At 36.9% G+C, this 27,023-nt stretch overlaps 1 protein-coding gene across 1 annotated transcript in view; it reads right to left on the reverse strand.

Annotated features, from left to right (window-relative positions):
• The window catches only part of LOC127451147 (retinoic acid-induced protein 1-like), a 76,861-nt gene extending 50,303 nt beyond the window's left edge, over positions 1-26,558 (reverse strand). The window contains exon 1 of the mRNA XM_051715605.1: positions 26,492-26,558. The gene's annotated coding sequence lies outside the window, so the exon portion shown is untranslated. The remainder of the gene's footprint in view (positions 1-26,491) is intronic.
• Between the last annotated feature and the right edge of the window lie 465 nt (positions 26,559-27,023).

Below are 27,023 nucleotides of genomic sequence, written 5' to 3' on the forward strand. Positions count from 1 at the left end.
CAATATATTATTTATTTACTCAAAATAAAACAATAGCCTACTTGATTGTATTTCGTCACGCCACGGTAGCGTCATCTCTCCAACTCCAAAACTCCACAAAATAGCACAGAACTACAGTGTTCATATTAGCAGTGTCCATAACATTTATACAGTTTAAAGACACACAAAATACTGAAAAAATACAAAATTAAACAAATAATAAATGCTATTTGGAGTCTTCTGTGTTTTGTAGTATTAACAATTCATCAATTATTTTGCTAAGTAACATTCGACTATTAAAAATTCCTGAAAATGTACATATCATATTAGTATTATTATAAATAAAATCAGGGATGTTGAGTTACACTTCATGCCACCCTTGAATGAGTCTGTGCCCCACATGGGCCACCCCAGTCAAAAAAAGTCTGGACACGCCACTGCTTACAGCAAGCAATTTAAAGTCTGATCATGACTAAAACTGACATTTATTGTTGAATGCGGTGAATTTGTACAGAAGCAATGCTTTAAATAATGAGGACGATTTAAGACGCAACTTTTCAAAATTTACTCGCTGGTAGTAACTACACGCTGTCAGCACGCTTTAACATTACAAAAAGTGGCATCTTTAATTCGTCACTTTAAAATCACCACAGCTAAAAATATTAAAATACTAGTTTGTTGTTGGAAAACTAGTGGAGCATCCTGTCCCATTTGTAGGATGTGTATCTTTTTATGATTTTTATCTTCTGTCTGCATATTTTACACCCGTCATGTTCAGTCAGTCATTTAAATGCTCCCAAACAGCCAATTTAAGTCGCTTTTTGATGGATATGAGTCTGGTATATTGAATTCCTCTGTTATATTTTGGAAATTGTGTTTTGCATGTGAATTGAAAGTTCAAGTTCAGTTTGCACCACGCGGCCACCGTCCGTAACCGTAGCAACAGCTCCAGTATCCACACAGGCACAAGAGTTTTCATATTTAGGCTTACAAAATATTCTGAATAACTCTTTTATATTATATATCTATAGATTCTATATAATATTTTTGCCACGTGTAAAGTTGGGTGGATGGACAGACAACAGAAAACATTGAATAAGTGAGTAAGTGGGGTTGCGCTAATGGTCGCAAGATGCAGCTGGCCATAAACAGTTAAGGACAAACAGAGATAGAGACAGAGAGACCTAGAAAATGACATTATCCTGCTGTTTGGTGCTGCTTTCAGCTGCTGATATGATTGTGAGGGTGACGTGTGCGGAGGCACATGTTAATGTCAGAGAGGCAGAAAAAGAATGGTTTGCTCGATGCTGCTCTTAAGTGACATAATTAAAGAGAAAGTCAGAGTAAAATGAAGCATGAAATCCTGAAACCCTAATGAGAGCACAAAGATTGAGCTGTCTCTGTCTCACACATACGATTTAAAGGCTATTTATGCATATAATAAGCTCAAATGATTATCCATCCTCTGCAACAAGTATTGTACACTATACTACTATACTAAACTAATTATACTTACCTACTATACCATATTGAACCTTAGTGTAGTATACTATACAATACTATACTATGCTGTGCAGTACTACACTACTCTATACTTATACTGTACTATACTGTACTATATTATATTACTTTATTGTATACTTAGAGGTTTAATTGTGATTTCAAACTGGCAATATTTTTTCTGTTTTCTGTATTTAACCCCTGGGTATACTACACTACTCTATGCTATGCAATATTACACTACACTAACTGCTATACCATACTATACTGTATTGTACTGTACTATACTATACTACACTATAATATGACAATCAATACTATACTATTCTATACTTATGACTATACCATACCGTACTATACTATACTATACTATAGTATACTATACTAAACTATACCACTGTATTTTACTCTTTGGTACAGTATATTACACTCTACTATACAATGCTATGCCATACTACATGATTCTATACTTTACTATACTATACTACACTCTATTACACTATGGGATACTATACTATACTATACAATATTTTACTGTACTATACTATAAAATGGAATACAACACTATACTATAATACACTCTGTAATACTATGCCATATCACAATGTAACAGTTAAAAGGTCGGACAAGGAGGATGCAGGAACCGGCTGAACAGTCAACATAAAGGTTTAATGATATAAATGAACTTAAAATTAACACAAACAGACACACATGTGCGTCTCTGTCTCGAACCGGCATCTCCGGCTGCCCCTTATCTTGCTCTGCTGCTGATCAGCTGATTCAGCGCTGGCCGTGCTCCATCACAGCCCGGCCATGCCCTCCTCATCATCACACACACTATACAATACTATATTCCACTATGATATACTACACTATATCCTACAATACTACACTGTATTCCACTATGGTATACTATCATATACTATACTACTGAATACTATACCTTACTGTACTAAACTATACTACACTATATTAGACTATGGTATACTACACTGTACTAAACTATACTACATTATAATAAACTATGATATAGTACACTGTACTAAACTATACTACACAATATTAGACTATGGTATACTACACTGTACTAAACTATACTACACTGTACTAAACTATACTACACTATATTAGACTATGGTATACTACACTATACTAAACTATACCACACTATATTAAACTATGGTATACTACACTGTACTAAATTATACTACACTATATTAGACTATGGTATACTACATTGTACTAAACTATACTACACTATGGTATACTACACTGTATTAAACTATACCACACTATATTAGACTATGGTATACTACACTGTACTAAACTATACTAAACTTTATTAGACTATGGTATACTACACTATATTATACTATTACTACACTAATTAATACTATACTATACTGTACTACACTATACCCTACTATACTACATTATATTCCACTGTGGTATACTATACTATACTATATTATACTATACTATACTATACCACACTATACTATACTAAACTATATTACACCATGGTACACTACAATATACTAAACTATGCTACACTATATTACACTATGGTATACTACACCATACAATGCTATGAAATACTACACTACTTAGTGATTAATACTATACTATACTATGGTATACTATGCTACACTATACAATACCAAACTGTTCTATGTAAAACTACAACATACCATACTTCACTGCAGTATTAACTATGGTATACTACACTGTACTAAACTATACTACACTATATTAGACTATGGTATACTACACTATTAAACTATACCACACTATATTAGACTATGTTATACTACACTGTACTAAACTATACTAAACTTTATTTACCAAACTGTTCTATGTAAAACTACAACATACCATACTTCACTACAATATTAAAATAACTGATAATATTTGTAAGATAATTTGAAATATTAGAATTTATTTATTTTTATTTAATGATTTATAATTTACATTTATTTTTACGTTTTGCTTATTATTTAACCAAATGGCCGCAACAATACATTATAAAATCTGCTGTGTGTTAAAGCTACAGCAGACCTCTATTCCCATCATCCGCCTCTGTTCTGAGACCAGCGTGTGCCTCTCAACATAACACAGGACAAATTATCCGCTGTATTGGGGTGATAGGGTTTCAGAGCTACATTTAGAACAGCAAGATAGTGACAAGTGAAAGAGTGGAATGAATCAGATAGAGAGATGGTGGGGCGGCGGGTGCATATGAGCGATGCTTAGTGTTCAAACTGGCAGATAGACGAGAGAGAGAGAGAGAGACCGAGAGAGAGAGAGTGACAGGGTCATATAGAGAGCACGAAAGAGAAAGAAAGAGCGGTGGTGGTGGTGGGGCGAACGTGAGAGAAATTGGTAGCACAAAAATAGACAGAAGTGGAGAAAATGAGATGGAGAAAGATAAAGAGGGAGATGGAGAACAAAAGGGTCAAATCAACAGTAAGGGAGATGCAGAGAATGATGGTAAAAGGGAAGATGTGTGGTTTTAAAATAAACAGGTGTGGAGGTGCTTTTTTCTGCTGTATTAGAGTCTGTGTTTAGCGTACCGTCTCTCTTAGTAACTACCTCCCTTTCCATTACACACACACAATCACACTCACCCAGACATCTGACAGATTCACTTTCTCAAATATTCTCTCTCTCTTTTTAAATTGCTCGGGGGCTGTCGAGCTCACGTTGACCGCGCTGTAGCCCAGTGCACAAGCGTCAGACTGTGCCTGTGTGCTAAGAGCGCGAATAAAAATGAATACACAACATACAGTACATTCAATGTTTTTTTTTGGTGTTTAGACGTGTTTGGTATACATGCATATTTCATATAATTAACAATAAATGGCTTAAGATACTGTAAACTCCAGTAATATTATTTAAGTAAGTCATATGGGACATGAGGGTGATTTTTGAGTGAACTATCCCTTTAAGTTTATAAAGAAAACATAAGGAGCTGCAACAAACCATTAAAGAACCTTTATTTTAAAGTGTGTGTGTGTGAAGGAACATGATGTTTGTGTTTATTATTGTAGTATTGACTTTTGCGGCTTCTGTATGACTCACTGCAACCATGGTAATGATGTGTGCCTCTCCACACACACACACACACACACACACACTCGCACACACTCTCACTAAACGTTTAGAACCCCATCTGTCTCCCTCTCTCTCCCATCAGAGATCCACAGACACACTATTAATTTATCCCGATTCACCTCTCTCTCATCACAACCACACACACACACACACACACACACACACACACACACACACACACGTTGGTGCGGCAATCCTTATGAGGACTCATAGACACAATGATTTTTATACTGAACGAACAATAGATTCTATCCCCTAACCCTAAACCTAACCATCACAAAAACTTTCTGCATTTTTACATTTTTTACATTTAAGCGATTTGAATAATGGGGACACTAGAAATGTCCTCATAAACCACATTTATAGCATAATACCCTTGTAATTACCAGTTTGTAACCTAAAAAAATGTAAACCACCCAAACCTGCCCACAAATGCAGGTGGGATGTCTATCGAGAGAACACGTCCCCTTTCACATAATATCACACACACACACACACACACACACATGCATCATGCACAGACGAACAGACACACACTCATCCATCCTTCGTGACTCTTTCTACCTTTCTACCCACCTGTCTGTAGTGTGTGTGTGTTTGTTTGTGTGTGTGTGTGTGTGTGTGTGTGTGTTTGTGTGTGTGTGAATATGCATGTGACTCAGAGTGTCTTTGAACTGCCCTGTGTGTTTATGTGTGTGCATGCCAGCGTGTGTTTAAACTCTACAGATATATTTGTATGTGTTCACACCTGATCGAGCTTGGCATTTGTGTGTGCGTGTATAATATATATGTACAGGGGTTATAAATGTGTATGTGTGTGTGCGCCTGCGCGCACTTAGCACCTTGCATTATGAAGAGCGAGAGGATGATTCATATCTTCAAACACACATGCACCCATGCACACACACACACACACACACACAAGGGCGTAGATTTGGCTTGAACATTGGGGGGGGGGGGGGTTATAGTGTGAAGAATTTACATGTTTCCATTGATCATGGTATAAATATTGGGGGGTTGTACTTGCTTGTTTTTATTATGGGGGGGTTACCTACCACCCATCCACCCTGGAATCTACGCCCCTGCACACACACACACACGTGATGCTGTGATTAATCACAGTCGCTACTTGCAAACATGCAGCTGCTGCTTTTGCATGTCTGAGGCTGTTTGCTACAGAATGCTAGTTTACTGCACACACTTTATACTGCCTACTATTTTTTTTAAATATTAAGTGGAACAGCATTTTCAAAAAACAGTATGCACCATTATTGCCACATGACCTCATCACTTTGCATTTAATTCAGCAAATGGGGTCCAGTTATCCTCTTGGAAATAAACAGGCCTATTATTATTTTACATTTTCAATAAAATTTGGTTTAGAACTTCCTATTTGTTTTAACTTTGAATAAATAATGGATCAAGTGAGATATAAAAATCACAGCTGTATTTACTACATTGTGGGATACAATATTCTGTTCAATGTTCTCTATTATTTACTGCACATTTTGGTAAACGTAGTAGGTCATCCAGGATTTCTATGGGTAATTCTCATGAAACCTCATGAAATGGTCTCATTTTACTTCAAAATCAAAAGAAACAAACAAGAAATTTAATTTTGTATACAGAAAATGAAGCCTATGTTAGGACCATTAAGAGTTTTTACATTGTGACATTAATATGACAGTTAAACACATTTTACCCACCAATTCTCATTATGACAATGTAATTACTTTTCCAATGAAGAAATTAGTAAGTGATATGATTACAATTTTAGAGAAATAATTAGTAATTTGTAGTGGATTACTATTTTTAAGTAATTTACCCAACACTGGTCATTATGATATTCTCATTATCGCAACATGAAAAAATTCTTTTGGAAAAAATTAAATACATTTAAATTGTAAAAAATTTATTTATCATATTAGTACCCGCCTTTCATTTTTACTGAATAAAACAAACAAACAAACAAAATAGTGTCCAACAGCATCTTTTTCTACTGTAAAAACATGACAAATAAATGGGTATAGTAAAAGTAAAAAGGGTTATTCTCACAAAAACTGTCAGTAAAATGCCCTGGTCAAATTTAACAAATCAATATTATAAAAATGTTAATTATATTTTGCAGAAAGAAAATTAAGCCTCCATTTAGGACCATTAAGTTTTTAGCAATCTGACAATTTTCAAGAAATGTAAGCACATTTTACCACCCAAATCTCATTACTCATTATATTTTACTTTTACTATTTACATTGTTTTCAGTGATGATTCTCAGTACCATAAGTCATTTTTTTTACTGTATTACAGTAAAGAATGAGCTGTTGTGCAATGATTTTTTAAATAAAAGAATCGAAAAGTAAAGGCAGTACTAAGGGAGTACTTCTATGATTCATAAATACTTTAGAATTTAAATATTATATACTTTTTTCATGTTGTGGTAATGAGAATTGGTGGGTAAAATGTGCATAACTTTCATTTCACGAGTTTGCGTGTTCATATAATTTTGAGAAAGCGGTAAATGGTTAAACTGGTTTGGCTTGCTGTCCGCAATGAAGATTCTCGAGCACGAGACTTGACCCCCACCCCCCAACCCCCATATGTGGAGAAGTATTGAATGATAATGGAGGAAATGGGGTGGAGGAGGGATGCCTGAAGGATTGTCGCTGGAGAGAGGTAGTTAGCCTTTATATACTATAGCGGGGATTGCGAGATTAGATGAACGTGCTCCACCCTTTCGTATAGAACTCCAAGAAAATATTGTCACGGTGTAAAATATCTTAATGGCCCTAAACATAGGCATGTATATGTACCATGTCAGTAGACTTTTCAGAATATAGAAGCAGTGTGCACTGTTGTATACTACACACTGTGCCAAATTCTGAGTATTATGCATTCAGAATGTTCACATTCTCTGCTCAGTATACATACTCCATATTGTAGAAATAGTAAGAGTAGTATGGTAGCACATTATTCTGATCTTAGCCTACCTCTCCTAGAAAGAGAGTGTGTTTGTGTGGCTCTGTCTGTGTTCTGTACTGTGCAGTGTTCTAGATAAACCCTGATTGCCTGTAGCAGCATGCGGGTGTTAGCAGTTCAGAGACAAGCCGAGACGGCTGAGAGAAAATGAAACGCTCACTGTGCATGTCATTGTGTGTGCGCGAATGAGTCCAGACAGCCCAAATGCACGGCGAGTGTGTCCGCAGTATGACTGACATTAATAATGGAAGTGCGGGTAGTTAGCGTCACAAGGCCGGGAGCAGTCTGCGGTGTGACAATGTGCTCCCTGAATGGCTAGCGTGCCTGTGCATGCATGTGTTTATGTGGAGGAGGGTTGTGTTTCTGTCACTCTGGCTTTTGTGGAGTCTGCTTTGACCCGCCCTCCCAGGCGATGGAAGCTCTACTGCCTACACACACATTATTAAACACATCCACTGTAGAACACATCAGTAGAGTTTAGAATTGAGAACTGAATCAGAAAGGCTCCATTTTTAAAATAATATGTCATGAAAATCATTTGGTTCCGTAAAAGGAACAATTCAACAGAAAATGAAAATTCTGTCATCATTTACTCACTCTCATGTTGTTCCAAATCCGTATGACTTTTTCCTTTCTGAGTAAATAATAATTTTTCATTGTTAGGTGGACTATCCTTTTAATGTTCCTTTTACATCTACCAATGTGGAAATACCTAAAATACCAGAATTGACAGTGCCACTGCAAAAAAAAATTATGTTTTAGCTGAATTATGAGTTTGTAGTCTGAATTGAATGTGATGAGTGAGAAAGACTCAATGTTTTATAATACCCAGTTCACAAGTTTACTGGTTCATATAGTCCTGGAGCATTAAGTTAAACATATTTGTCATGCTGTCCATAATGGAAGGGCTCAAGCACAGCACTGGTCTTGAGATCTGAGATCCCTCCTCCCCCTGGACTATCTGACTAAAGCAAAACATAGAAAATGTTTCAATAATAATTGGTATAGGCGTTATTAAATATAAAGGTGATAGAATTGACACCAGTACAGGAAAGAGAAGCAGCCGATTAAATATACTTGGGATGCACTGTAAAAGAAATATCCATAATTTTAACGGTAAAAGAATGTAAAAATGCTACAGTAAAAAACAAAACATTAATTGATTAGCGGGTAGTTACTTTAACATATATGGTATATGAGACCCGAGCATGATTGCAGTGTGCTTTTTCCATTTCCCTTTTTGATTTGTGACTTGTAGCCCCAAGCAAAAAAATACATTAAAAAAATTAAATTCTAGAGCAAATAGTTTTCCTAAAAAGATGATGTCCTCATAAGTGGACAGCAGAACTAAGTTGTGAAATGTTCAATAATACCAAGCTATAGAAAGACTGTTTTCATCAAACTGTTAATCATGTTTCCAGGAGTGTTGGTTATTCATGTTTTTGAGACGTTACAGACATTACATCAGAAATGAGCATAATTCATTCTGATTCAAAGTAATGGCCAGCATCATCCAATCACTGCCAACCATGTTAAAATAAAATTATACATTACAAATTCTGAATTTATGTACTGAATATCATAATCCCATGTCTGCCAAACATGTTGAGTGGTCCAAACATCATCTGCAATCTGAAACGGAACTTTTGGTCGGATTTAGGAGTGAATGCACGTAGCTGCATACTCAAGTAGGTATAGCTGCAGGCCGGAGACCTCCAAATGGAGGCGGAATCTCCCAAAGAGAGCGGGGTTACTCCAGAAGGGGGTTGCGCCAACTCCAAAAGGGGGTGTCACTTCTACTCATGGTTTAGGTTTGGGAAATGGTTTGGTTTGGGGCTCCCTATATCTTTGCTGGCAGGTTGGAGCTCCTGCCCCTTTTTGGAGAATGACTTAACCTCCAGTGTGCTGTCTGTCTGCCCTATTCTCTTATTTTCACCTTATTTTCATCCTAACTCCATTTTCATCCTAATTTTTCAGTTTTTGGATGAACCCACTGATTTTCAATGTGATAATGCTTTAGGGAATAGGAATAGGAATGCATTTACTAATGTTAATGAATAGAATTGTATTGTACAGTGATAACAAAATAAAATATAACAAAACTTACATAAAAATGAAGCGAAATAACCCACAGATTTGTTAATGTAGAAAGTTATTCTTTATAAAAAACAATTTTACGTTTTGTGGGAATAATGTCCCACAATACAAGTATGTGGACATCATGTTAATCATCGCGCTGACACGTGAAAAATGAATTAATTTTTTAAGAGGCATATAATCGAAACTAGAGATGCTACTCTTTACACCCAAACAGGTTTCAATTAAAAAACTTAAAGAGGATTCTTACCAGAGGCACTTTTTTTCCTCTGCGCCCACAGAAACGCTTTACGGAAATCGACGTCATGTTATTGTGACTCGGTGCGCCAGAAGCTTAACCCTTAAATGACAGTCTAGAGCAGCGCTACTCAACACGGTGCCCTCGAGCGATCTTTTGAGGCCTGCATTATGATATCATCATCAGAACTATATTTATCAGCAGCCTATCAAATCTGTATGTAATTGTGAGGTGTCCATTTTCATGAGGATTTACGCTAGTTCTCTACATCGCTAAATCACGTTAGAGAGGGAATTAGACTGCAAAAATTAAAAATACTATCAGAGCATGGCTGATGTTATGAGAGCGGCAGTCGTTCTGCGCACGCGTACATACACAGTACATGTGCACTTAAGTACACTTAAGAGTCACTCAACACGGCGCGGATCTGTCCAATCTCTTGAATAGCTCATCAGAGATACAGTATGTACTCGTCATGACAACAGTATTTACAGGGAAAACAACCGTTTTTCCTGCAGTGACGGCGTTGAGATGCCTTCACGCAAATGCTTTTCTAGTGATCTACTTCGGCGCAAAAGCTAAGGGGGGTGAACAAATCTTTATGACTTCACTGAAGGACTTTTGGTGCTAATAATGGATATATCGCTCTTGTTTTTGAAGACATCTTTGGTGTATGTGATGTTGAACACTCATGGTGTTTTTTAGTTGACAATCACCGTGAAAACAGAATTGATCTATATCATAATATCGAACTTTCACACCCCTTATGTTTAAAATAATTACTTAAAGGGATAGTTTACCCAAAAATGAAAATTCTCACATAATTTCCTCACCCTCATGGCATCCCAGATGTGTATGACTTCTTTCTTTCTTTCTTTCTTTCTTTCTTTCTTCTGCAGAACACAAATGAAGATGTTTAGAAGAATATTTCAGCTCTGTAGGTCCATACACTGCAAGTGAATGGTTGTCAGAACTTTGACGCACAAAAAAGCACATAATGGCAGCATAAAAGTAAACCATATGACTCCAGTGGTTTAATATGTGTCTTCAGAAGTGATATAATAGGTGTGGATGAGAAACAGTTCAATATTTAATCCCATTTTACTATATATCTCCACTTTCACATCTGTAAGTCACATGTGGCGCCTATTTAGTTTCACTTTCACATCTGAAAGTGAAAGTGGAGATTTATAGTGAAAAAGCCTAGGACTTAAATATTGATCTGAGCTGATACATTAAAAAAAAAAAAAAAAGAACAAACAAAAAAAAATTGTCTTTATGACAAACTCCTAAAAACCTAAAATTTTTAGGTGAACTATCCCATTAATTAACACACACACAAACATACACACACACATATATATATATATAAAATCATAAAAATAAAGAGGCGGCCCTCGAGGGTACAGGGATCCAGTTTTGTGGCCCCTGACCTTTCCAAAGTTGAGTAACCCTGGTCTAGAGTGTTGTGAACAGTATTCAGTCGGTTTAAATACATTTAAATTATGTGCTGCATATAGCAAAGCCAAAATACAACATCCACACATGTGGATGCGGGGTCACACGAGGTTAACAAAACAATAAAAAAAAATAATAAAAAAAACATACAAAATCTAGAGAAAACAAACTTTTCCACAATTTACTTTTGACTCCAAATCTTATAGTTACTGAGATATAGCCCTTGTGACAACTTTCTCGTGTGACAACTAGCCCCGATCTCCCCTATGTAGATAAATGAAATCTTGTTAAGATTACGATCGAACTGCATATTTTAAATCAGCAATAAAATCTGACAAAACTGGAATTATAAATTGTGATTCTTTACCTCAGATTACGCTAAAAAATAAAATGTTCCCAGCCTGTATAGCTAATGCACATGCATGTTCTTGAGTTGATTGACAGGTGATGTCTGTATCTAAAAGGTGATTGGCTCTTTTACCTGTAAGGCGGGACTTCATTTCTACATCCGTTGACCGTTGGGTGCTCAGAGCTCCTTGGTTGGACGTTCCAATTTCTCCCATTCATTTTAATAGAAGTGGCCCATCTCTGCTAAATAGTCTCTGAATAAATGCAATCAGAATCAGATATTCTAGAGGAACAGTTGAGTGGAATCGGAACTACACTCGTAAAGTTTCTTACATTTTCCATCCCTACACATCAGCCACACAATTAATGGGTTGGGCATCTCTACATCCTTTCATCTGTGGCGTTCTTGCTTTCTCTCGCTCTTTCACTCTGTTTTGACAAGGACCGTGTGTGCCAGAAGCATGCCTGCACCCATTATCGGCGCTGGCGGCATGGCATGCCCATTGTCTTTGCCCATGGTGAAGTGCTGGGGGCATTGTTTCCTGCTGGCAGTGAGCCTGTAGCCACACACACACAAGCCAGAGCTGTTTGGTTGCCGTGGAGTGTAATGCATTAGACGGCTGTATTTTATATCGTGCTTTATTTCTGTTTTTGTCGCCAACATTGAACTAGAGTTCACATGGACTTCTGTGCTGTTTATTTATAAGGCTTTAATTTATCATCACAGAAGATGGATGCAATATTGTTGCCATGTAGACAACACGCCAGGCTAATCAGAATAGAGCAAGGGTAAAAATTTGCACTACGATTTGTTTTGCTGTCAATTTTGTAATCTTTGCATGTAAGTGGCATATGTTTTTCTTAAAAATAAAAAGTTATTTTTGCATTTTTTATACAATTTTGTGAAAAATATATAAATAAATTATATGCATGCATCAAATGTGTCAAAACTGTACATACTATATACGGTAGAAATAGTAAGAGTAGTATGTTAGCATGCTATTCCGAACAGCAGTACAACAGAGCAAAACATTAGGATTCCGAAAGTAAACATTTTCTCCACAGAATTATTGACTATTAACGATAATTTATAAACCTTTAAAAATAGATGTACTGTGAGCTCTGATATTGTTAATCGATGATATAGAATTCTGTTGAAGCCATCAGTCCACGTCATTTGAACTTCATTTATAAAACAAAATAAAATAATTTTAATAGCAAAATTCCTGGTGAAAAACTCCACTACCCATGATCCTATGCTACAAAGCGCATATGTGATACAAGTGGGGGTGGAGATATAAAAATGGAAAGGGAAATTCTAAATAAACAAATGCTCCTTACTCTTGAATTATATGTTTATGTTAAATAATAATTGTCTGATAAAATATATAGATACTAAAAATATTATTCTATATTAAAAATATAATGATGATCATGTTGGATGGGGAGGGCCAGTGGGGTGGCCAGTGTTTTTTTTAGCCGTAGCACCCCCCCTACCCTGGAGGTGCCACTGTTTAATGACTGGATTCCACGATTCCATCTGTTTTTCGCATCACTCTTTAGCAGTACAGTTTGTTTTGCCATCAATGAAACATCTCTTACTTTGACATAAACTATGAAAAAAAATTCAGATTTTTATTGTAAACATCATCCGTAAAATCCCTTCCATCGCAGACTAGAGCGTCATCTGATTAATCAGCGAGTAAATAATCTGCTACAACAAGAAGAGGAGAGAAATAGAAAAACAGAGTAAAATTTTATATCCTGTGCTTTTCAAGAGGCTTAAAAGCATCTTTCCAAATCCAAGCCGGAGGTATGTTTTCATGCCCTACTTTACTGTCACTCCTCTCTGGTCTCTCCCATACACTTTGTCCCCAGAGAGATCGCCTCTGTCCTCTCCAACCCAGGCGCACACACACACACACACACACGAAACCCATCAGAAGAACACCAGCCAATCACAAACACACACACAATCACCAAGATGCATGTAATTCCTTTCAAAGCATGTCACACACACACATACATGCTGACCCCACCGGCAGGTGAAGGCCATTTAAAGCTGCCATTCGGCTTTCAGTCACTAAAGACAATATAAAGGGTTCCCACACCTTTTGACCAATACATTTCCATGATTTTCAAAGACTTTTGCAGTCGTTCATGATAACTGGATATGTGTTTTTAGAAACCATTTTATAGAGATTGCAATCACAAAGAGCAATATTAAAGTCTCTTTAAGACAAGTCAGGTCATTCGGCAGCCATATTGGTAGCGCCTCCTCATGCAGCTATTTTCAGTCATTCAAATACAGCTCCTATTTACTTGAATGGGGACAGACTGAAACCTCCAAAACTGTTGGTCAATAATATGGTCAAATTGCATATTTCAAATAAACAAACAGGCAAATGGCTCCTGTAGATGTAAGGCAGGATTGCGTTGCGATGCCTCTATCTAAAAGTTGATTTACTTTTTTAACTTTTTTTTTTTTAATGATTTATCCAATTCATATGCATACAAGTGGCCTATGATGTCTCCTTAAAATGTCTCTAGCCCAAGGCTGTAAAGTGTGAAGGTTCTGCCTGCATTTGCAGTTAAAAATGGTTATATGCGGCAACAAATTTTAACCCACTCGCACATGTGCAATAAGTGTCATTTCTGCAAATGAGGAGCACTCCAACAAAGAACATTTACAATGAGTCTGATGTCTGCTATGCTACTGGCAAATACAGACCGCTCGAACTTTAGTGGCTAGCCATGGACGCATTGTCAGGTTTGCAGTTATGGGCCTATTCCTTCTATGCTGCACGCTGTGTCACGACCACAAATGAAGAACATGCACAATGAGTCTGTCTGCTTTGCTATTTGCAAATTTAGACTGCTCGAACTTTAACGGCTAGCCATGGACGTATTGTCAGGGTTGCGGTTATATTCCTTCTATACTGTGCGCTGGTCGCTGGTCGCAACAAAGAACATGTACAATAAGTCTGATGTCTCCTATGCTATTGCAAAATCTAGGCCACTCGAACTTTAGCGACTAGCCATAGACGCATTGTCAGAGTTGCGCTTAGATTCCTTCTATGCTGCGCACTCAAGAGACGCATTGCATCTTGCATGCAAACAAGAGAGTGGATGCAAACAGAAACTGATGCGATCAATACAAATACGAGATATTATCCTTTTTGCCCTTATTAGTATGTGTGCATCTAGTTGCTAATTTTCCAGAGGAAGAGCTTAAACAGTGGTGCTTTTGTCAATATATATGACATGGTATCAGAATTGTAGTAGTGGTAGTACTTTATAAAATTTAATTGTAGCAGTTAATAATAAAAATTGTTATACATTTATTTAAAAAACAAGAAAATATACAACCATAGGGACCCTACATATCAAACCAAATCAAACACGCAACACACAATTTTAAATAAACGCAGTTTATTTTTATTGCCAATTTGCATTCATTTTTTTATTGTTTCTTTTAGCGCTATGAAAGGGTTCATCTTGAGTCTACGTATTTTCATAAGCAGACTTCTTTTTGTAAAAATCAATACCTTGTTGTGTGGTCCTTATTACAGTAAGGTGGTTTGATGCTATCATTAGGCAAAGCGTCATCTCTCTCTCTCTCTCTCTCTCTCTCATGGTTATATAATTCAAACGGCTGTTTGAAGCCAGTAGAACTTGTTCCATTGAGCTGCTGTGATCATGGCGAGGAAAATGCATCTGCAACAGCATGGCTTAAAATCTCAGTCCCCTCTCATCTAACGCTGTCCCCCTAAGCATTGCTAAAAATCCTACACAATCCCCCTTACAACAGTGCAGAGTCCATTGGGCATAAAATTCTGTCTGCTAATTTTTTCCTATGAGAAACAAAGGGGTCTTGTTTACCAGCCTTAAAGATCGAATCCTCCATTGGGCCACTTTCAAATCTTGACAAGACATTTGTACACGAAGAAATATACTTGTTTAAATCTATTAATTCTACAGACTTGTACCTGAGATACAAACAATCTCTAGAAAACAATTAAATAAAATGCCCTATCCTGTTATCACAAACGACTGTGATTGGTCCATCCTGTCCATTGCTACCAGCGTTGAGAAAGGAAACATGTATAGCACGACAACACCACTCATACATGTTCTCTTCAGCAGTGGTTTGGATGACAAATGCTTGTGCTGAGAAAGTTTAATAGGCATTAAATGAACAATTACACAGTGTATAATTAATAATATAGCAACAAGGTAATATCATGTTGTTTTCTATTCTTTTGAATCATACCTTCTTTTTCTGGAGCCGTTTCTTCGCTGTCATGTGACCATTGACGTCAGAAAAGTTAGCATCAGCGTGCCTGAACAATCATGCTGCCTGTTTTATGCTAACTGCCATTTTGCTGCACTTTTCTATTTCTATGGTCCAAACACAGACAACAAAAATCATCCAACACTACTAGAAAACAAATGCACACTCAAGCAGCTACCTGTAGGTGCCCTCAATAGTATCGCACACTCGTAGCCCTGCTAGCTAGCACAGGATATGCTGATGCTAGGTGGTAAATGGGGCTGTGCAGCTGCTGTCTCTTGAGGGGAGGTGGTATGGATCACATACAGCCAGAACTAGGACAAAAATAAATCACATGCAAATGTTTTCGGTCTGTCTCTGTGGAGGCCTGAACCTGCAGCTCCATGCGTGGCACCTGTACTGTTACTCTACCTTCATGCAAAGGTTTTTTCAGTTTTTTCCAATTATTAGTGCCATTTGCTAAGGCAAGCATCACTATTATTATTGCTTATATTTAAGGTTAGGAATTTGTTCTAAAGCCCTAACCCTAATAATTAAGCCTCAGCACGTAATTTGTCTCAAACAGTTTGTTCAATGAACATTAATGATACAAATCATGCATCGTGTTGAGGAGAATAAAGTGTGCTATTACATTTCTAAGCAATCAGACTTACCATTTTTACCAAGTGGATGATAAAATGGTTGAAAAAATCGTATACACTTATACTAAAGAAGGGATATTGATCTAGGATCTCAGATTATTCAGAAAACCTAAGCAACCACCAAGAACAACCTAGCAACCACGTAGCAATGACCTGGCAACCATCCAGAGTACCAAAGCAACCACCTAGCAATGCCCTGGCAACCATCCAGAACATCCTAGCATTGTAGTGCCACAATAATATAGTGGACAGGAAGTAATGTGGGAACAAGGTCACGAGCAATGTTCTTAAGCTGTGCACATGCTTGGCCATGCACTTCTGATGTTGCTCCCGTGCAAAGGAAAAAATTCCCGCTCAGATGGCACATTAAAAAGTGTGTGGGAAAAACTTGAGATTTCTTAAATCAGAGCTCAATGAATTATCAGTGTTTCCATTTAGGTCCATTGCTTTTTTTTTGTTTTTGTTTTTTTGTTTTTTGCTATGGAGCTGCAGTTGTAATAAATATTGGAAATAGGTATGGGCATTTTCAAGTAATTTTGTAGTCGAGTACTCTAACCCACAAAAAATGAGAACCCAATAACTTTTAAATTAAAATAAGAAAATTAATATATGCATGAAATTTCTAATTTGATTTATTCACAAACGCTACCAATAATGGTTTAAAAGTAAGATAAGTTCAACAAACTATGCTTTTCTTTTGGGAAAAATTTTATTAACAATATGCATTAATAAAAATGGGAAACAAAAAAGATTTAAAAATAACAGCAAAGATATTTAAGAAAAACAATATTGACGGAATTAGGGTAAAGCACATATAAACTACATAAAGAGTCTACATAAAGGCTACAACATTTTTATCATTTCACATGTTATTATTCAGAAACATAAGTGGTGAAAGTTGGATTTTTATAAAAAGCGATTTGCCCTTGTTAAGAGATTTAACGCACATACACACATACCAGTCTGATAAGCTTCCGAGTTTCTTGTACCGCTTCTCAGTTTCTTTCCACCATAAAATCAGATTCTCATCCTTTGGTTTGCATGACTCACACAAGAACTGAATATCAATAGAGTAGAATTCAATAAAAATCTAAATATTACATGTATTTCTAGAGCTACATTTGGCTTTGCTTTCAAAATCACAGAAGCCACCGTATCTTCTTTTCTTATCAAACACCTTGATGACACACATCCACAGCGCCCCCCAGTGGACTCAATTGTAACTGCAATATGTTGTGAGAGGTTTAAAGGGAAAATTCATTGTAATTCAGCGCTGCTCACAGCAGGCAAATGTGGAAAGGAAAATGAATTTGCATTTTTCGAGTAATAACTCAAGTAGCTAGTGCAGAACGAGTACTTGATTACTACATTACTCATGCACATCCCTAATTGGAAACAACGTGGAAATACACAGCACATACATCGTGAAAGGATGCATAACCGCATATATCGTGAGGTGCTGTAATGTGGCTCTGTGCATGAACGGTCAAATGCATTTCATAACACGCAATCAGGTATGGGTCAAAATACTGAATCTGTGCTTTAGAGTTTGCAGTATCAATGCAACCTAATATCTATTAATAACCTATTAATTAAACAACAATATAAAAAATAAAAAAAACATTTTAATATATTTCTTTGTTTTTATTAGTTTTATTAGTATATACTGTATATATATATGTATATATATATATATATATATATATATATATATATATATATATACAAAAAAACTAATAAAATTTGTAATACAAATATTAATAAATTGAATAAAAATATTCTATATATATATATATATATATATATATATATATATATATATATATATATATATATATATATACAGTTGCAATCAAAATTATTCAACCCCCCTGACCATTCCTGCATCCGCAAAACACCCTCATAATAGGACTGACCCACCTCCATGCTTGACTGTGGGGATGGTGTCGTTCTTGTCATCACATTGCCTTACTTACTCCAGACGTACTGTTGACCCATGGGTCTAAAACTCATTTTCAGTTTAGTGTCATACTTCCATAAAACCTTCTTCTAGGACTCCACTTGCATTTTTTGTATAGAATTAAATGTTTGCCTACGACACTAAACTTAAATTGTAAAACTTAAATAAGTGCCATTGTAGAGTGATGGCTTAATTTTGTTTTAATACAATTACTTTTGCAGCCTTACATATTTAAGAAACAGCTACATGCAATAGGGGTTGAATAATTATGAAATATTTATATATATTTATATATATATATTTATTTATTTATTTTTTGCTCAGGTGACCATGGATTCTGCCCAAAAATTATGGCTCTGACCCAAAATGCAAAATGGAGGCATTATTTATAACAAAGGACAGAACAAAAGTCACCTTTTTTAGTAAGGACACATTCCTCTGCAATCGGTATGTCAGTGTTGAGGTGTGGCAGCAAGCAGTAGCATTTGTGCACGCATGTATGTGTGCACAAGTGTTCTGGGCCAGTGGACTGGTATATGCAGTGGCTGTGGAGTGGAAATGAAGGCTGGATCTTTTTGGAGAAACGCTAGATGACCTTCCGCTGAGCTGGATGACATCCAAGTGATTTCACTGTGCAGCGTGCTACAACCGACGCCATGCATCACACGCTGCAATTGCACACAGATGTGTGTACTCGGCCACACATGGAATTGAGGGGTGTGAACACACACACATAAACAACAGGGCACAAGTTCATTAAGCACATCCAAATACACATACACACACACACACACACACACACACACACATAAACAACAGGGCACAAGTTCATTAAGCACATCCAAATACACACACACACACACACGTGCGCACTGCTATAAACAGCCTAAGCTGCAACAGAGAGTTCTAGACAAAATATAAAACCTGCAGCAATGCAACACAGTATTTATCGTATTTTAGATTTGTACTGTTAGCCGCCAATGTGAGCATAGAAAAACTCTGCTCTGAGTAACCTTAAAAAGCATAGCTGAGACATATTTTGCTCTCAAGTAAAACCATGTCAGTGGCGCACAGCAGTTCAATAACTACTGATTTGGGGTTGTGACGGTTTGACGTGCCACATTGTCTGTTGCTGGCTTGTGAGCGAGCATGAGGGAAATTGACAGATCTTTATGTAACTGGAGTTAATTATTTCCAAATAGTTTTTCTGTTCCTTACTGTGAGGTGGTCAGTCTTATATGCTACACTAACTACCTCGAACTGCCTCAGATGTTACAGACCCTATATAACTGAGAATCAGGTTTTTTTTTTTAGCTTGCTGACTGCAATCCAGTAAATACAAGCACCAAGCAATCTGTAAATCACTTTTCCTACAAATACATCTTAAAATGTAAAGGAGAAGTGTGTCATTTTTTCCGATGTTGAAAAATGTTCTCCTATCTTTACTTTCTTTACTTAATGTGCCCATACAACTATGAATAAGACATTTGTAGGTTGATCTTCACAGAATCTCGACCAGCCCGACACAGCAACATTGACTCGACCAATAGGGTGTGTTTGGGGTGGGACTATCAGTTTGTCTTTTAGTCAATTTCTGCAATTTTGTGTTATGCTTGTGGTGAAATTACACACTTCACCTTTAAACAGATCACTATTATGAATCCTCAAATAAATTCTATTCAAATTACTGTTCTAGAATTCTTCTGAATTCTGTTCTGAATTCTTTCAGATCATTATTCTTCTGTTCTGACTTGCATTCTGACCACTTTTCTAAATTCTAATTCTATTCTGAATCCTCACTATTCTGAATTCTATTTTGATCACTGTTTTGTTCTAAATTCTATTTGGATTATTAGTCTGTTCTAAATTCTATTTGGATTCACCATTCTGTTCTGAACTCAATTCTGATCACTATTCTGAATTCTAATTCTATTCTGAATTGTCACTATTCTGAATTCTCCTTGGATCTCTCTTTTGTTTCTAAATTCTATTTGGATAACCATTTAGTTTTGAATTTTATTCAGATCACTATTATTTTCTGAAATCTATCCTGACAACTTTTATAAATTCTAATTCTATTCTGAATTCTCATAAACCTGAATTCTATTTGGATCACTATTTTGTTCTAAATTCTATTTGTGACACTATTCTGATTCTATTTCTTGACTGAATTCTCACAAAAATAAATTATATTTACTGTTCTAGAATTCTTGTGAATTCTGTTCTGAATTCTTTTTGGATCATTATTCTTCTGTTCTGACTTGTATTCTGACCATTTTTACTAAATTCCAATTCTATTCTGAATCCTCACTATTCTGAATTCTCCTTGGATCTCTATTTTATATCTAAATTCTTTTTGGATAACCATTTAATTTTAACCAATATTCTGAATTTTATTTGGATCACTATTCTCTTCTGAAATCTCATCTGAAATCTATTCTGACCACTTTTATCAATTATAATTCTATTCTGAATTCTCACTATTCTGAATTCTGTTCTGATCACTATTTTATTCTAAATTCTATTTGAATTATTAGTCTGTTCTAAATTCGACTTGGATTCACCATTCTGTTCAGAACTCTATTTGGATCACTATTCAGAATTCTAATTCTATTCTAAATTGTCACTGTTCTGAATTCTCCTTGGATCTCTATTTTGTTTCTAAATTATGAATTCTGAATTTTATTTGGATCACTATTCTCTTCTGAAATCTATTCTGACCACTTTTATAAATTATAATTCACTATTTTTTTTAATAAATTCTATTGGGGACACTATTCTGATTCTAGTACTGAATTCTCACACAAATGAATTATATTCAAATCACTGTTCAATTCTGTTCCAAATTCAATTAAGATCACTATTCTGAATTTAAATTGTATTCTTCATTTTCATTAACCCAAATTCTATTTGGATCACTATTCTGTTCTAAATTATTTTCGGATAATTATTCTTCTCTTCTGAGTTGTATTCTGAACACATTTATAAACTATAATTCTATTTTTGAATTCATACTCTACATAATTTTATTCTGATCACTATTCTGAATTCTTGACTGAATTCTATCCGAATCACTGTTCTATTCTTTTCAGATCACTATTCTGAATTCTTATTATCCTGAATTCTATTTGGATCACTATTCTTTTCTAAATTCTATTTGGAACACAATTCTGATTGTAATTCTTGACTGAATTCTCACAATAAGGAATTCAATTCGAATCACTATTCTATTCTGTTCTGAATTCTATTATGATCAATATTCTGTATTCTGTTTCGATAACTGTTCTGCTCTAAATTATTTTCGGATCACTGTTCTGTTCTAAATTCTATTATGATCAATATTCTGAATTCTGTTTGGATACTCTGAATTATTTTCGGATCACTGTTCTGTTCTAAATTCTTCTTTGATCACTATTTTGTTCTGAATTCTATTCTGATCTCTGTTCTGAAGTCTAATTCTATTCAGATTACTATTCTGAACTCTAAATCCTGCATTCTAAATGGATCACTATTTTTTTTATCTGTGATTGTGACTTGTGTATCATGGGCTGTTTCCTAGTCACTAGTTTGTGTGTTAATGCATCTAAGCATGGGTGCATTTGTGAAATGTTTTCATGGTGTCATTTCATTACTGCAGTGTCATATATCTGACCCTCTGACCACTGAATTTGTTGTTTATTTCTCCTCTTCATCCATTCATTTCCTGTTCTCCGCTCTTCAGAGCGAGACTGCTGAGCCTAGTGCTGCAGAGACAGCAGCATCTGGAGATAAATAATTCCTTCATCGCTCCTCTCTTCTCTTCCTCCCATGCGCGCTCTGCCCCATCCTGACCTTATGGATCTGTTTTGTGCCGTGCCAGATTGTTGCTCAGGACACTCGCACATAGAAAACAGCGGAAGGGGGAGGGGAGCTGTCTTAGCTCTCTCTTGCTCATATCCATCTGTCTCTCTCTTTCTTACTCTCCGTCTACTCATTCCGTGTCTTTATCTAATTTCTTTCCTATCACCTTCTATTCTTGAAGCAACTGATGGTTTCTGACCACTCTCTCTCTCTCTCTCTCTCTCTCTCTCTCTCTCTCACTCTCTTCATTATCATTGCATCTCTCTCGACCATTCCTTTAATCCCAGTATGGAATGCAGTCTTATATGATCACTCTCTCCCCCCACCCCCTCTCTGATGGTTGTGCCTTGACTGACCCTCAGGTGTGTGACAGTTTCAGGGGATTGCATCAGCCTTATGCTACACACACGTTCGAAATATTCACTGACAATATAGAATATAGTGCTTCGTAGGGCTGGGTGGTATGACAGTATATGGCATGCAACAGTAGAAATGTGTCAACCGGTAGGGATTTTACAATATTTTTTATACCATGTTCGATAAAATGCACGATGATCAGTGGGCACAACTGCTCTATGTCATTGACAAGTGAGAGCAACGATGACATATTAAGTAATATGAAAATACAGAGTGGGATGTGTCTCAAACAAGCCATGACAAGAACCTGCTATTAAAGGAATAATTCACCCCAAAATTTAAATTCTCTCATTTACTTACCCTTATGCCAACCCAGATGTGTATGACTTTCTTCTTTCTGCTGAACACAAACAAAGATTTCTGAAGAATATCTCAGCTCTGTAGGTCCATGGACTGAAAGTGAATGGTGACCAAAAATTTGAAGCTCCAAAAGCATATAAATGTAGCATAAAAGTAATCCAAAAGACTCTAGTAGTTAAATCAATGACTTCTGAAGCGATTCAATCGGTTTTGGGTGAGAACAGACCAAAATGTAACTAATTTTTCACTGTATATCTTGCCATTGCAGTCTCTAGGCATGATCATGATTTCAAGCTTAATTACACTTCCTAGTGCTTGACACATACACAGAGTGCTAAATGGCGCTAGAAAGTGTAATTAAGCTTGAAATCATGATTGCCAAGGAGACTGCAGATTGTTAGTGAAAAATTAGTTACATTTTGGTCTATTCTCACCCGAAACTGATTGGATTGCTTCAGATGCCATTGATTTAACCACTGGAGTTTTATGGATTACTTTTATGCTGCCTTTATGTGCTTTTTGGAGCTTCAAACTTTTGGTCACCATTCACTTGCATTGTATGGAACTACAGAGCTGAGATATTCTTCTAAAAAAATTTTTTAATTATTTTATAATGACTGTGAATGCAGCTCATCCAATCAGAATTTTGAGTCTGCACTATTTGCTTTATAGCATTAGTTTCACTGTTTTTAGTCTTTTTAGATTTTAGACTCTTTAACACAAGTGTTACATATTGTGAAGGTGTTTTTGCACTGATGCCAGACTTATCACATAATATTATAATTATTTAGGTTTGCATCCATCAAGTTCGAAATAAAAAGAGCAAATAATCAAATGAGTTTAACTACTTTTTATTTGCAAAGTATTTTTTTTAACTTTGTTATCCAAAAATTGGCTATGGTGATGGGGGCGTGGCCGAGCGACTTTTGCAGAGAGTGAGGCTGGGAGAGACAGAACGGTAAGGATTGACACCTGTGGGAAATCACCACAGCTGTTAGAGGTGATTTCCCACAGGTGTCAATCCTTACCGTTCTGTCTCTCCCGGCCTCACTCTCTGCAAACGTCACTCGGCCACGCCCCCATTACCACACTGGCATTACGTGATTATATAACAAAAAAATTATCTGAATTTCAAGAAAGAATATATATATATATATATATATATATATATATATATATATATATATATATATATAAACTGTACATATTTATCCTGATATATACCGATTTACAATTTTGTGTGTGTGTATGTATGTGTTCGTGTGCGTGTTTACAATCTGTTTTTGTTGTCTGATCTCGAGGGTCACTTTACATGCAGAAAGGACTGTCTTAACCTTGGGAATACAGTTGCAATCTTCTTTGTTGATATATCTAGTATGTTATTGCGGATGCTGATATCAATCTTTCCTCCCTCTCTCTAATTCACTCACATATTCGTTTTATTTCTCTATTTTTTTCTCTCTCTCTCCATCTCCCCCGCCTTCATATTCCTCGCACCTCTCTCTGTTCCCTCTCTCCACTCTGTATATCTCTGTCTCACACATACCAACACACACACACACACACACACTGCTCTCTCCGCCTATCCGTCACACTCGCTCCACACACACGCGCATCTCTAATGGTTTCTTGCGGCGAGGGGGGCCGTCCAGAGCATCAATATCAGTCAGCCGTGACACTGCAGTCTCAGTGCAGCGTTTAATAGGTTAGAGCTCTGTTACCCCTGTATATCCCTCATCAAGGGCATGGTAATGCAAAATAACACACACACACACACACACACACACACACACGACGAATTCCACTGAAACACACGTAAACAGACCCTACATATGTAATGTGAGCGATATTTCTGTGATATTAAACACTTATTCTTTCCTTCCTCACAATATCACATGAATAATCATTCCAATATGAAGCGCACAGCACACGCGCGTATATGCTCAACATGCGCATGTTGAGCCTTGGCATGAACGCGTAAGTTCTGTCGTCCGAATACTTGACTGCTCCCAACACTGTTTCCCACTCAGGCCCCAAATACAGTTCCACGCGTTTCAACTGCGGACGCGTGCACAAATGCAGCCAGCGCGTGATTTACATCTAGATCGAATACTAACCATTTATTTTTTTCCTCTCTCTTTGTGCTGACGCAACGCGTATAACAAGAACGCAGGCTTGCTCGGTCAAACAACTGCGTTTAGTGCATGTTTACACAGACTGTAAAACGTGGTAACATGCAATTGTTAGCTCAATTATGTATTTATATTAAACAAATCACATGCGAACTACTTAAGGGGCCGTTCAGACTGAAAACGTCATTGCGCAAAAAAATAAAATAAAAAAATAAAAAAGCTGGAGGCAACGCATAAAACAAGAACGCATGAGTTTTTATTATTATTATTATATTTTTTTATAAAAAACATTTTTTTTATTTGACGTTCTTTTAACCTGACGCGGCGCTCCAGCGCGAGACCCTAAAATATCAACGTGACGCGGCGCGCGCAACAATCGAAGACTTGCGTTTAGCTCATGTTTAAAAGTGGCAACCTGCAGTTGTTATGGGAAGGATCTGTTTATCTTTCTTTGTGCTGAAAGTCATAAATATCAGATGTGAACTACTTAAAAAGGCCGTTCAGACCAAACGCGTCTCGCGCTAAAAAAAAAAAAAAAAAAAAAAAACAAGACCGCACGTTTCTCGAGACGCGTTTTTAAAAGCTGAAACACGGCGTCCCTGCGCAAAACGCTGAAAAATCAGCTAATCGCGGCGCAGCGGTCAAAGACGTCCGCGTGGTGCATGTTTACATACTGAAATAAGTCGTAACCTGAATCTATTTATAGCTACTTGAGCAGACCAATAAAAATGTTTTTGCGTCATCTAATTTTCAGGAAAAAGTAGTTAGATTAAATAAAATGTTTGACATGAACAAAACCAGTTAGTTTAGATGGTACCACATTAGGCACATTTTTAGGTGACCTTACAAAACATGTTTACATTGTTGATAAACAATTAAAAAAACACGGACGTAACGCGTTCTGTGTAAACGGCCCCTTCACGGGTTTAACACTAACACAACATTTGTAGGCTACATCACATATACCTGTAGTTCCTTTTAACATAATGAGAATATGTTGCCAGTAAAAGTCGGCTTTATGATTCAGAAGGAAGCTGAACTCGGGTCAGGCTGCACAAACACATGGGCGCCTGTTATTCAACACGCCCCCCTGTCTCCATACATGCAGCTCTGGAGAGACACAGCAGCCAGCGCAGCTCTCCATCCCCACATCGCTGACATTAAGCCCCTTAAATGCGTTGAAACATGCGTCTGTACCTGCGGTGGTGCCTAAGCCTGGATCCTGGTTCTGCAGCCTCCTGCAACGCGGAAAATGGCAGATATTCCCTGTCAGAGGCAGACCTCTCTCTCTCTCTCTCTCTCTCTCTCTCTCTCTCTCTCTCTCTCTCTCTCTCTCTCTCCCTCTCTCTCCCCCGCGCGCGTAAGCAATCTCTCTCTCGCTCTCTATTCCACTTTCCTCCTGCCCTGTGCTGCGGGAGCTGGGGGGGCTGTTTGGAGGGGGAGAGGAGACGAGAGGACCGTAAAGGAGAGAAAGCGGACTCGGGGGGATAAGAAAGCAATTAGAGGGCAGTCCTCTCTTTCTTCCAGACGGAATGTATAATGGAATGAGCTCAGGGGGGCTCGTCCGCAAACCAGTGAGAGAGAGAGAGAGAGAGAGAGAGAGAGAGAGAGAGAGAGAGAGAGAGAGAGAGAGGAGATTAAGGGGAAAGATGTCAGCTTCAAAGACTGTCTCTCAGGTTAGCGGGTGTCTAAGGACCCTTTCAGACGTACGCGTTCTTGCGCTAAAAAA

The sequence above is a fragment of the Myxocyprinus asiaticus genome, chromosome 14 (assembly GCF_019703515.2).
Source record: "Myxocyprinus asiaticus isolate MX2 ecotype Aquarium Trade chromosome 14, UBuf_Myxa_2, whole genome shotgun sequence".
In the NCBI taxonomy this organism is placed as follows: Eukaryota; Metazoa; Chordata; class Actinopteri; order Cypriniformes; family Catostomidae; genus Myxocyprinus; species Myxocyprinus asiaticus.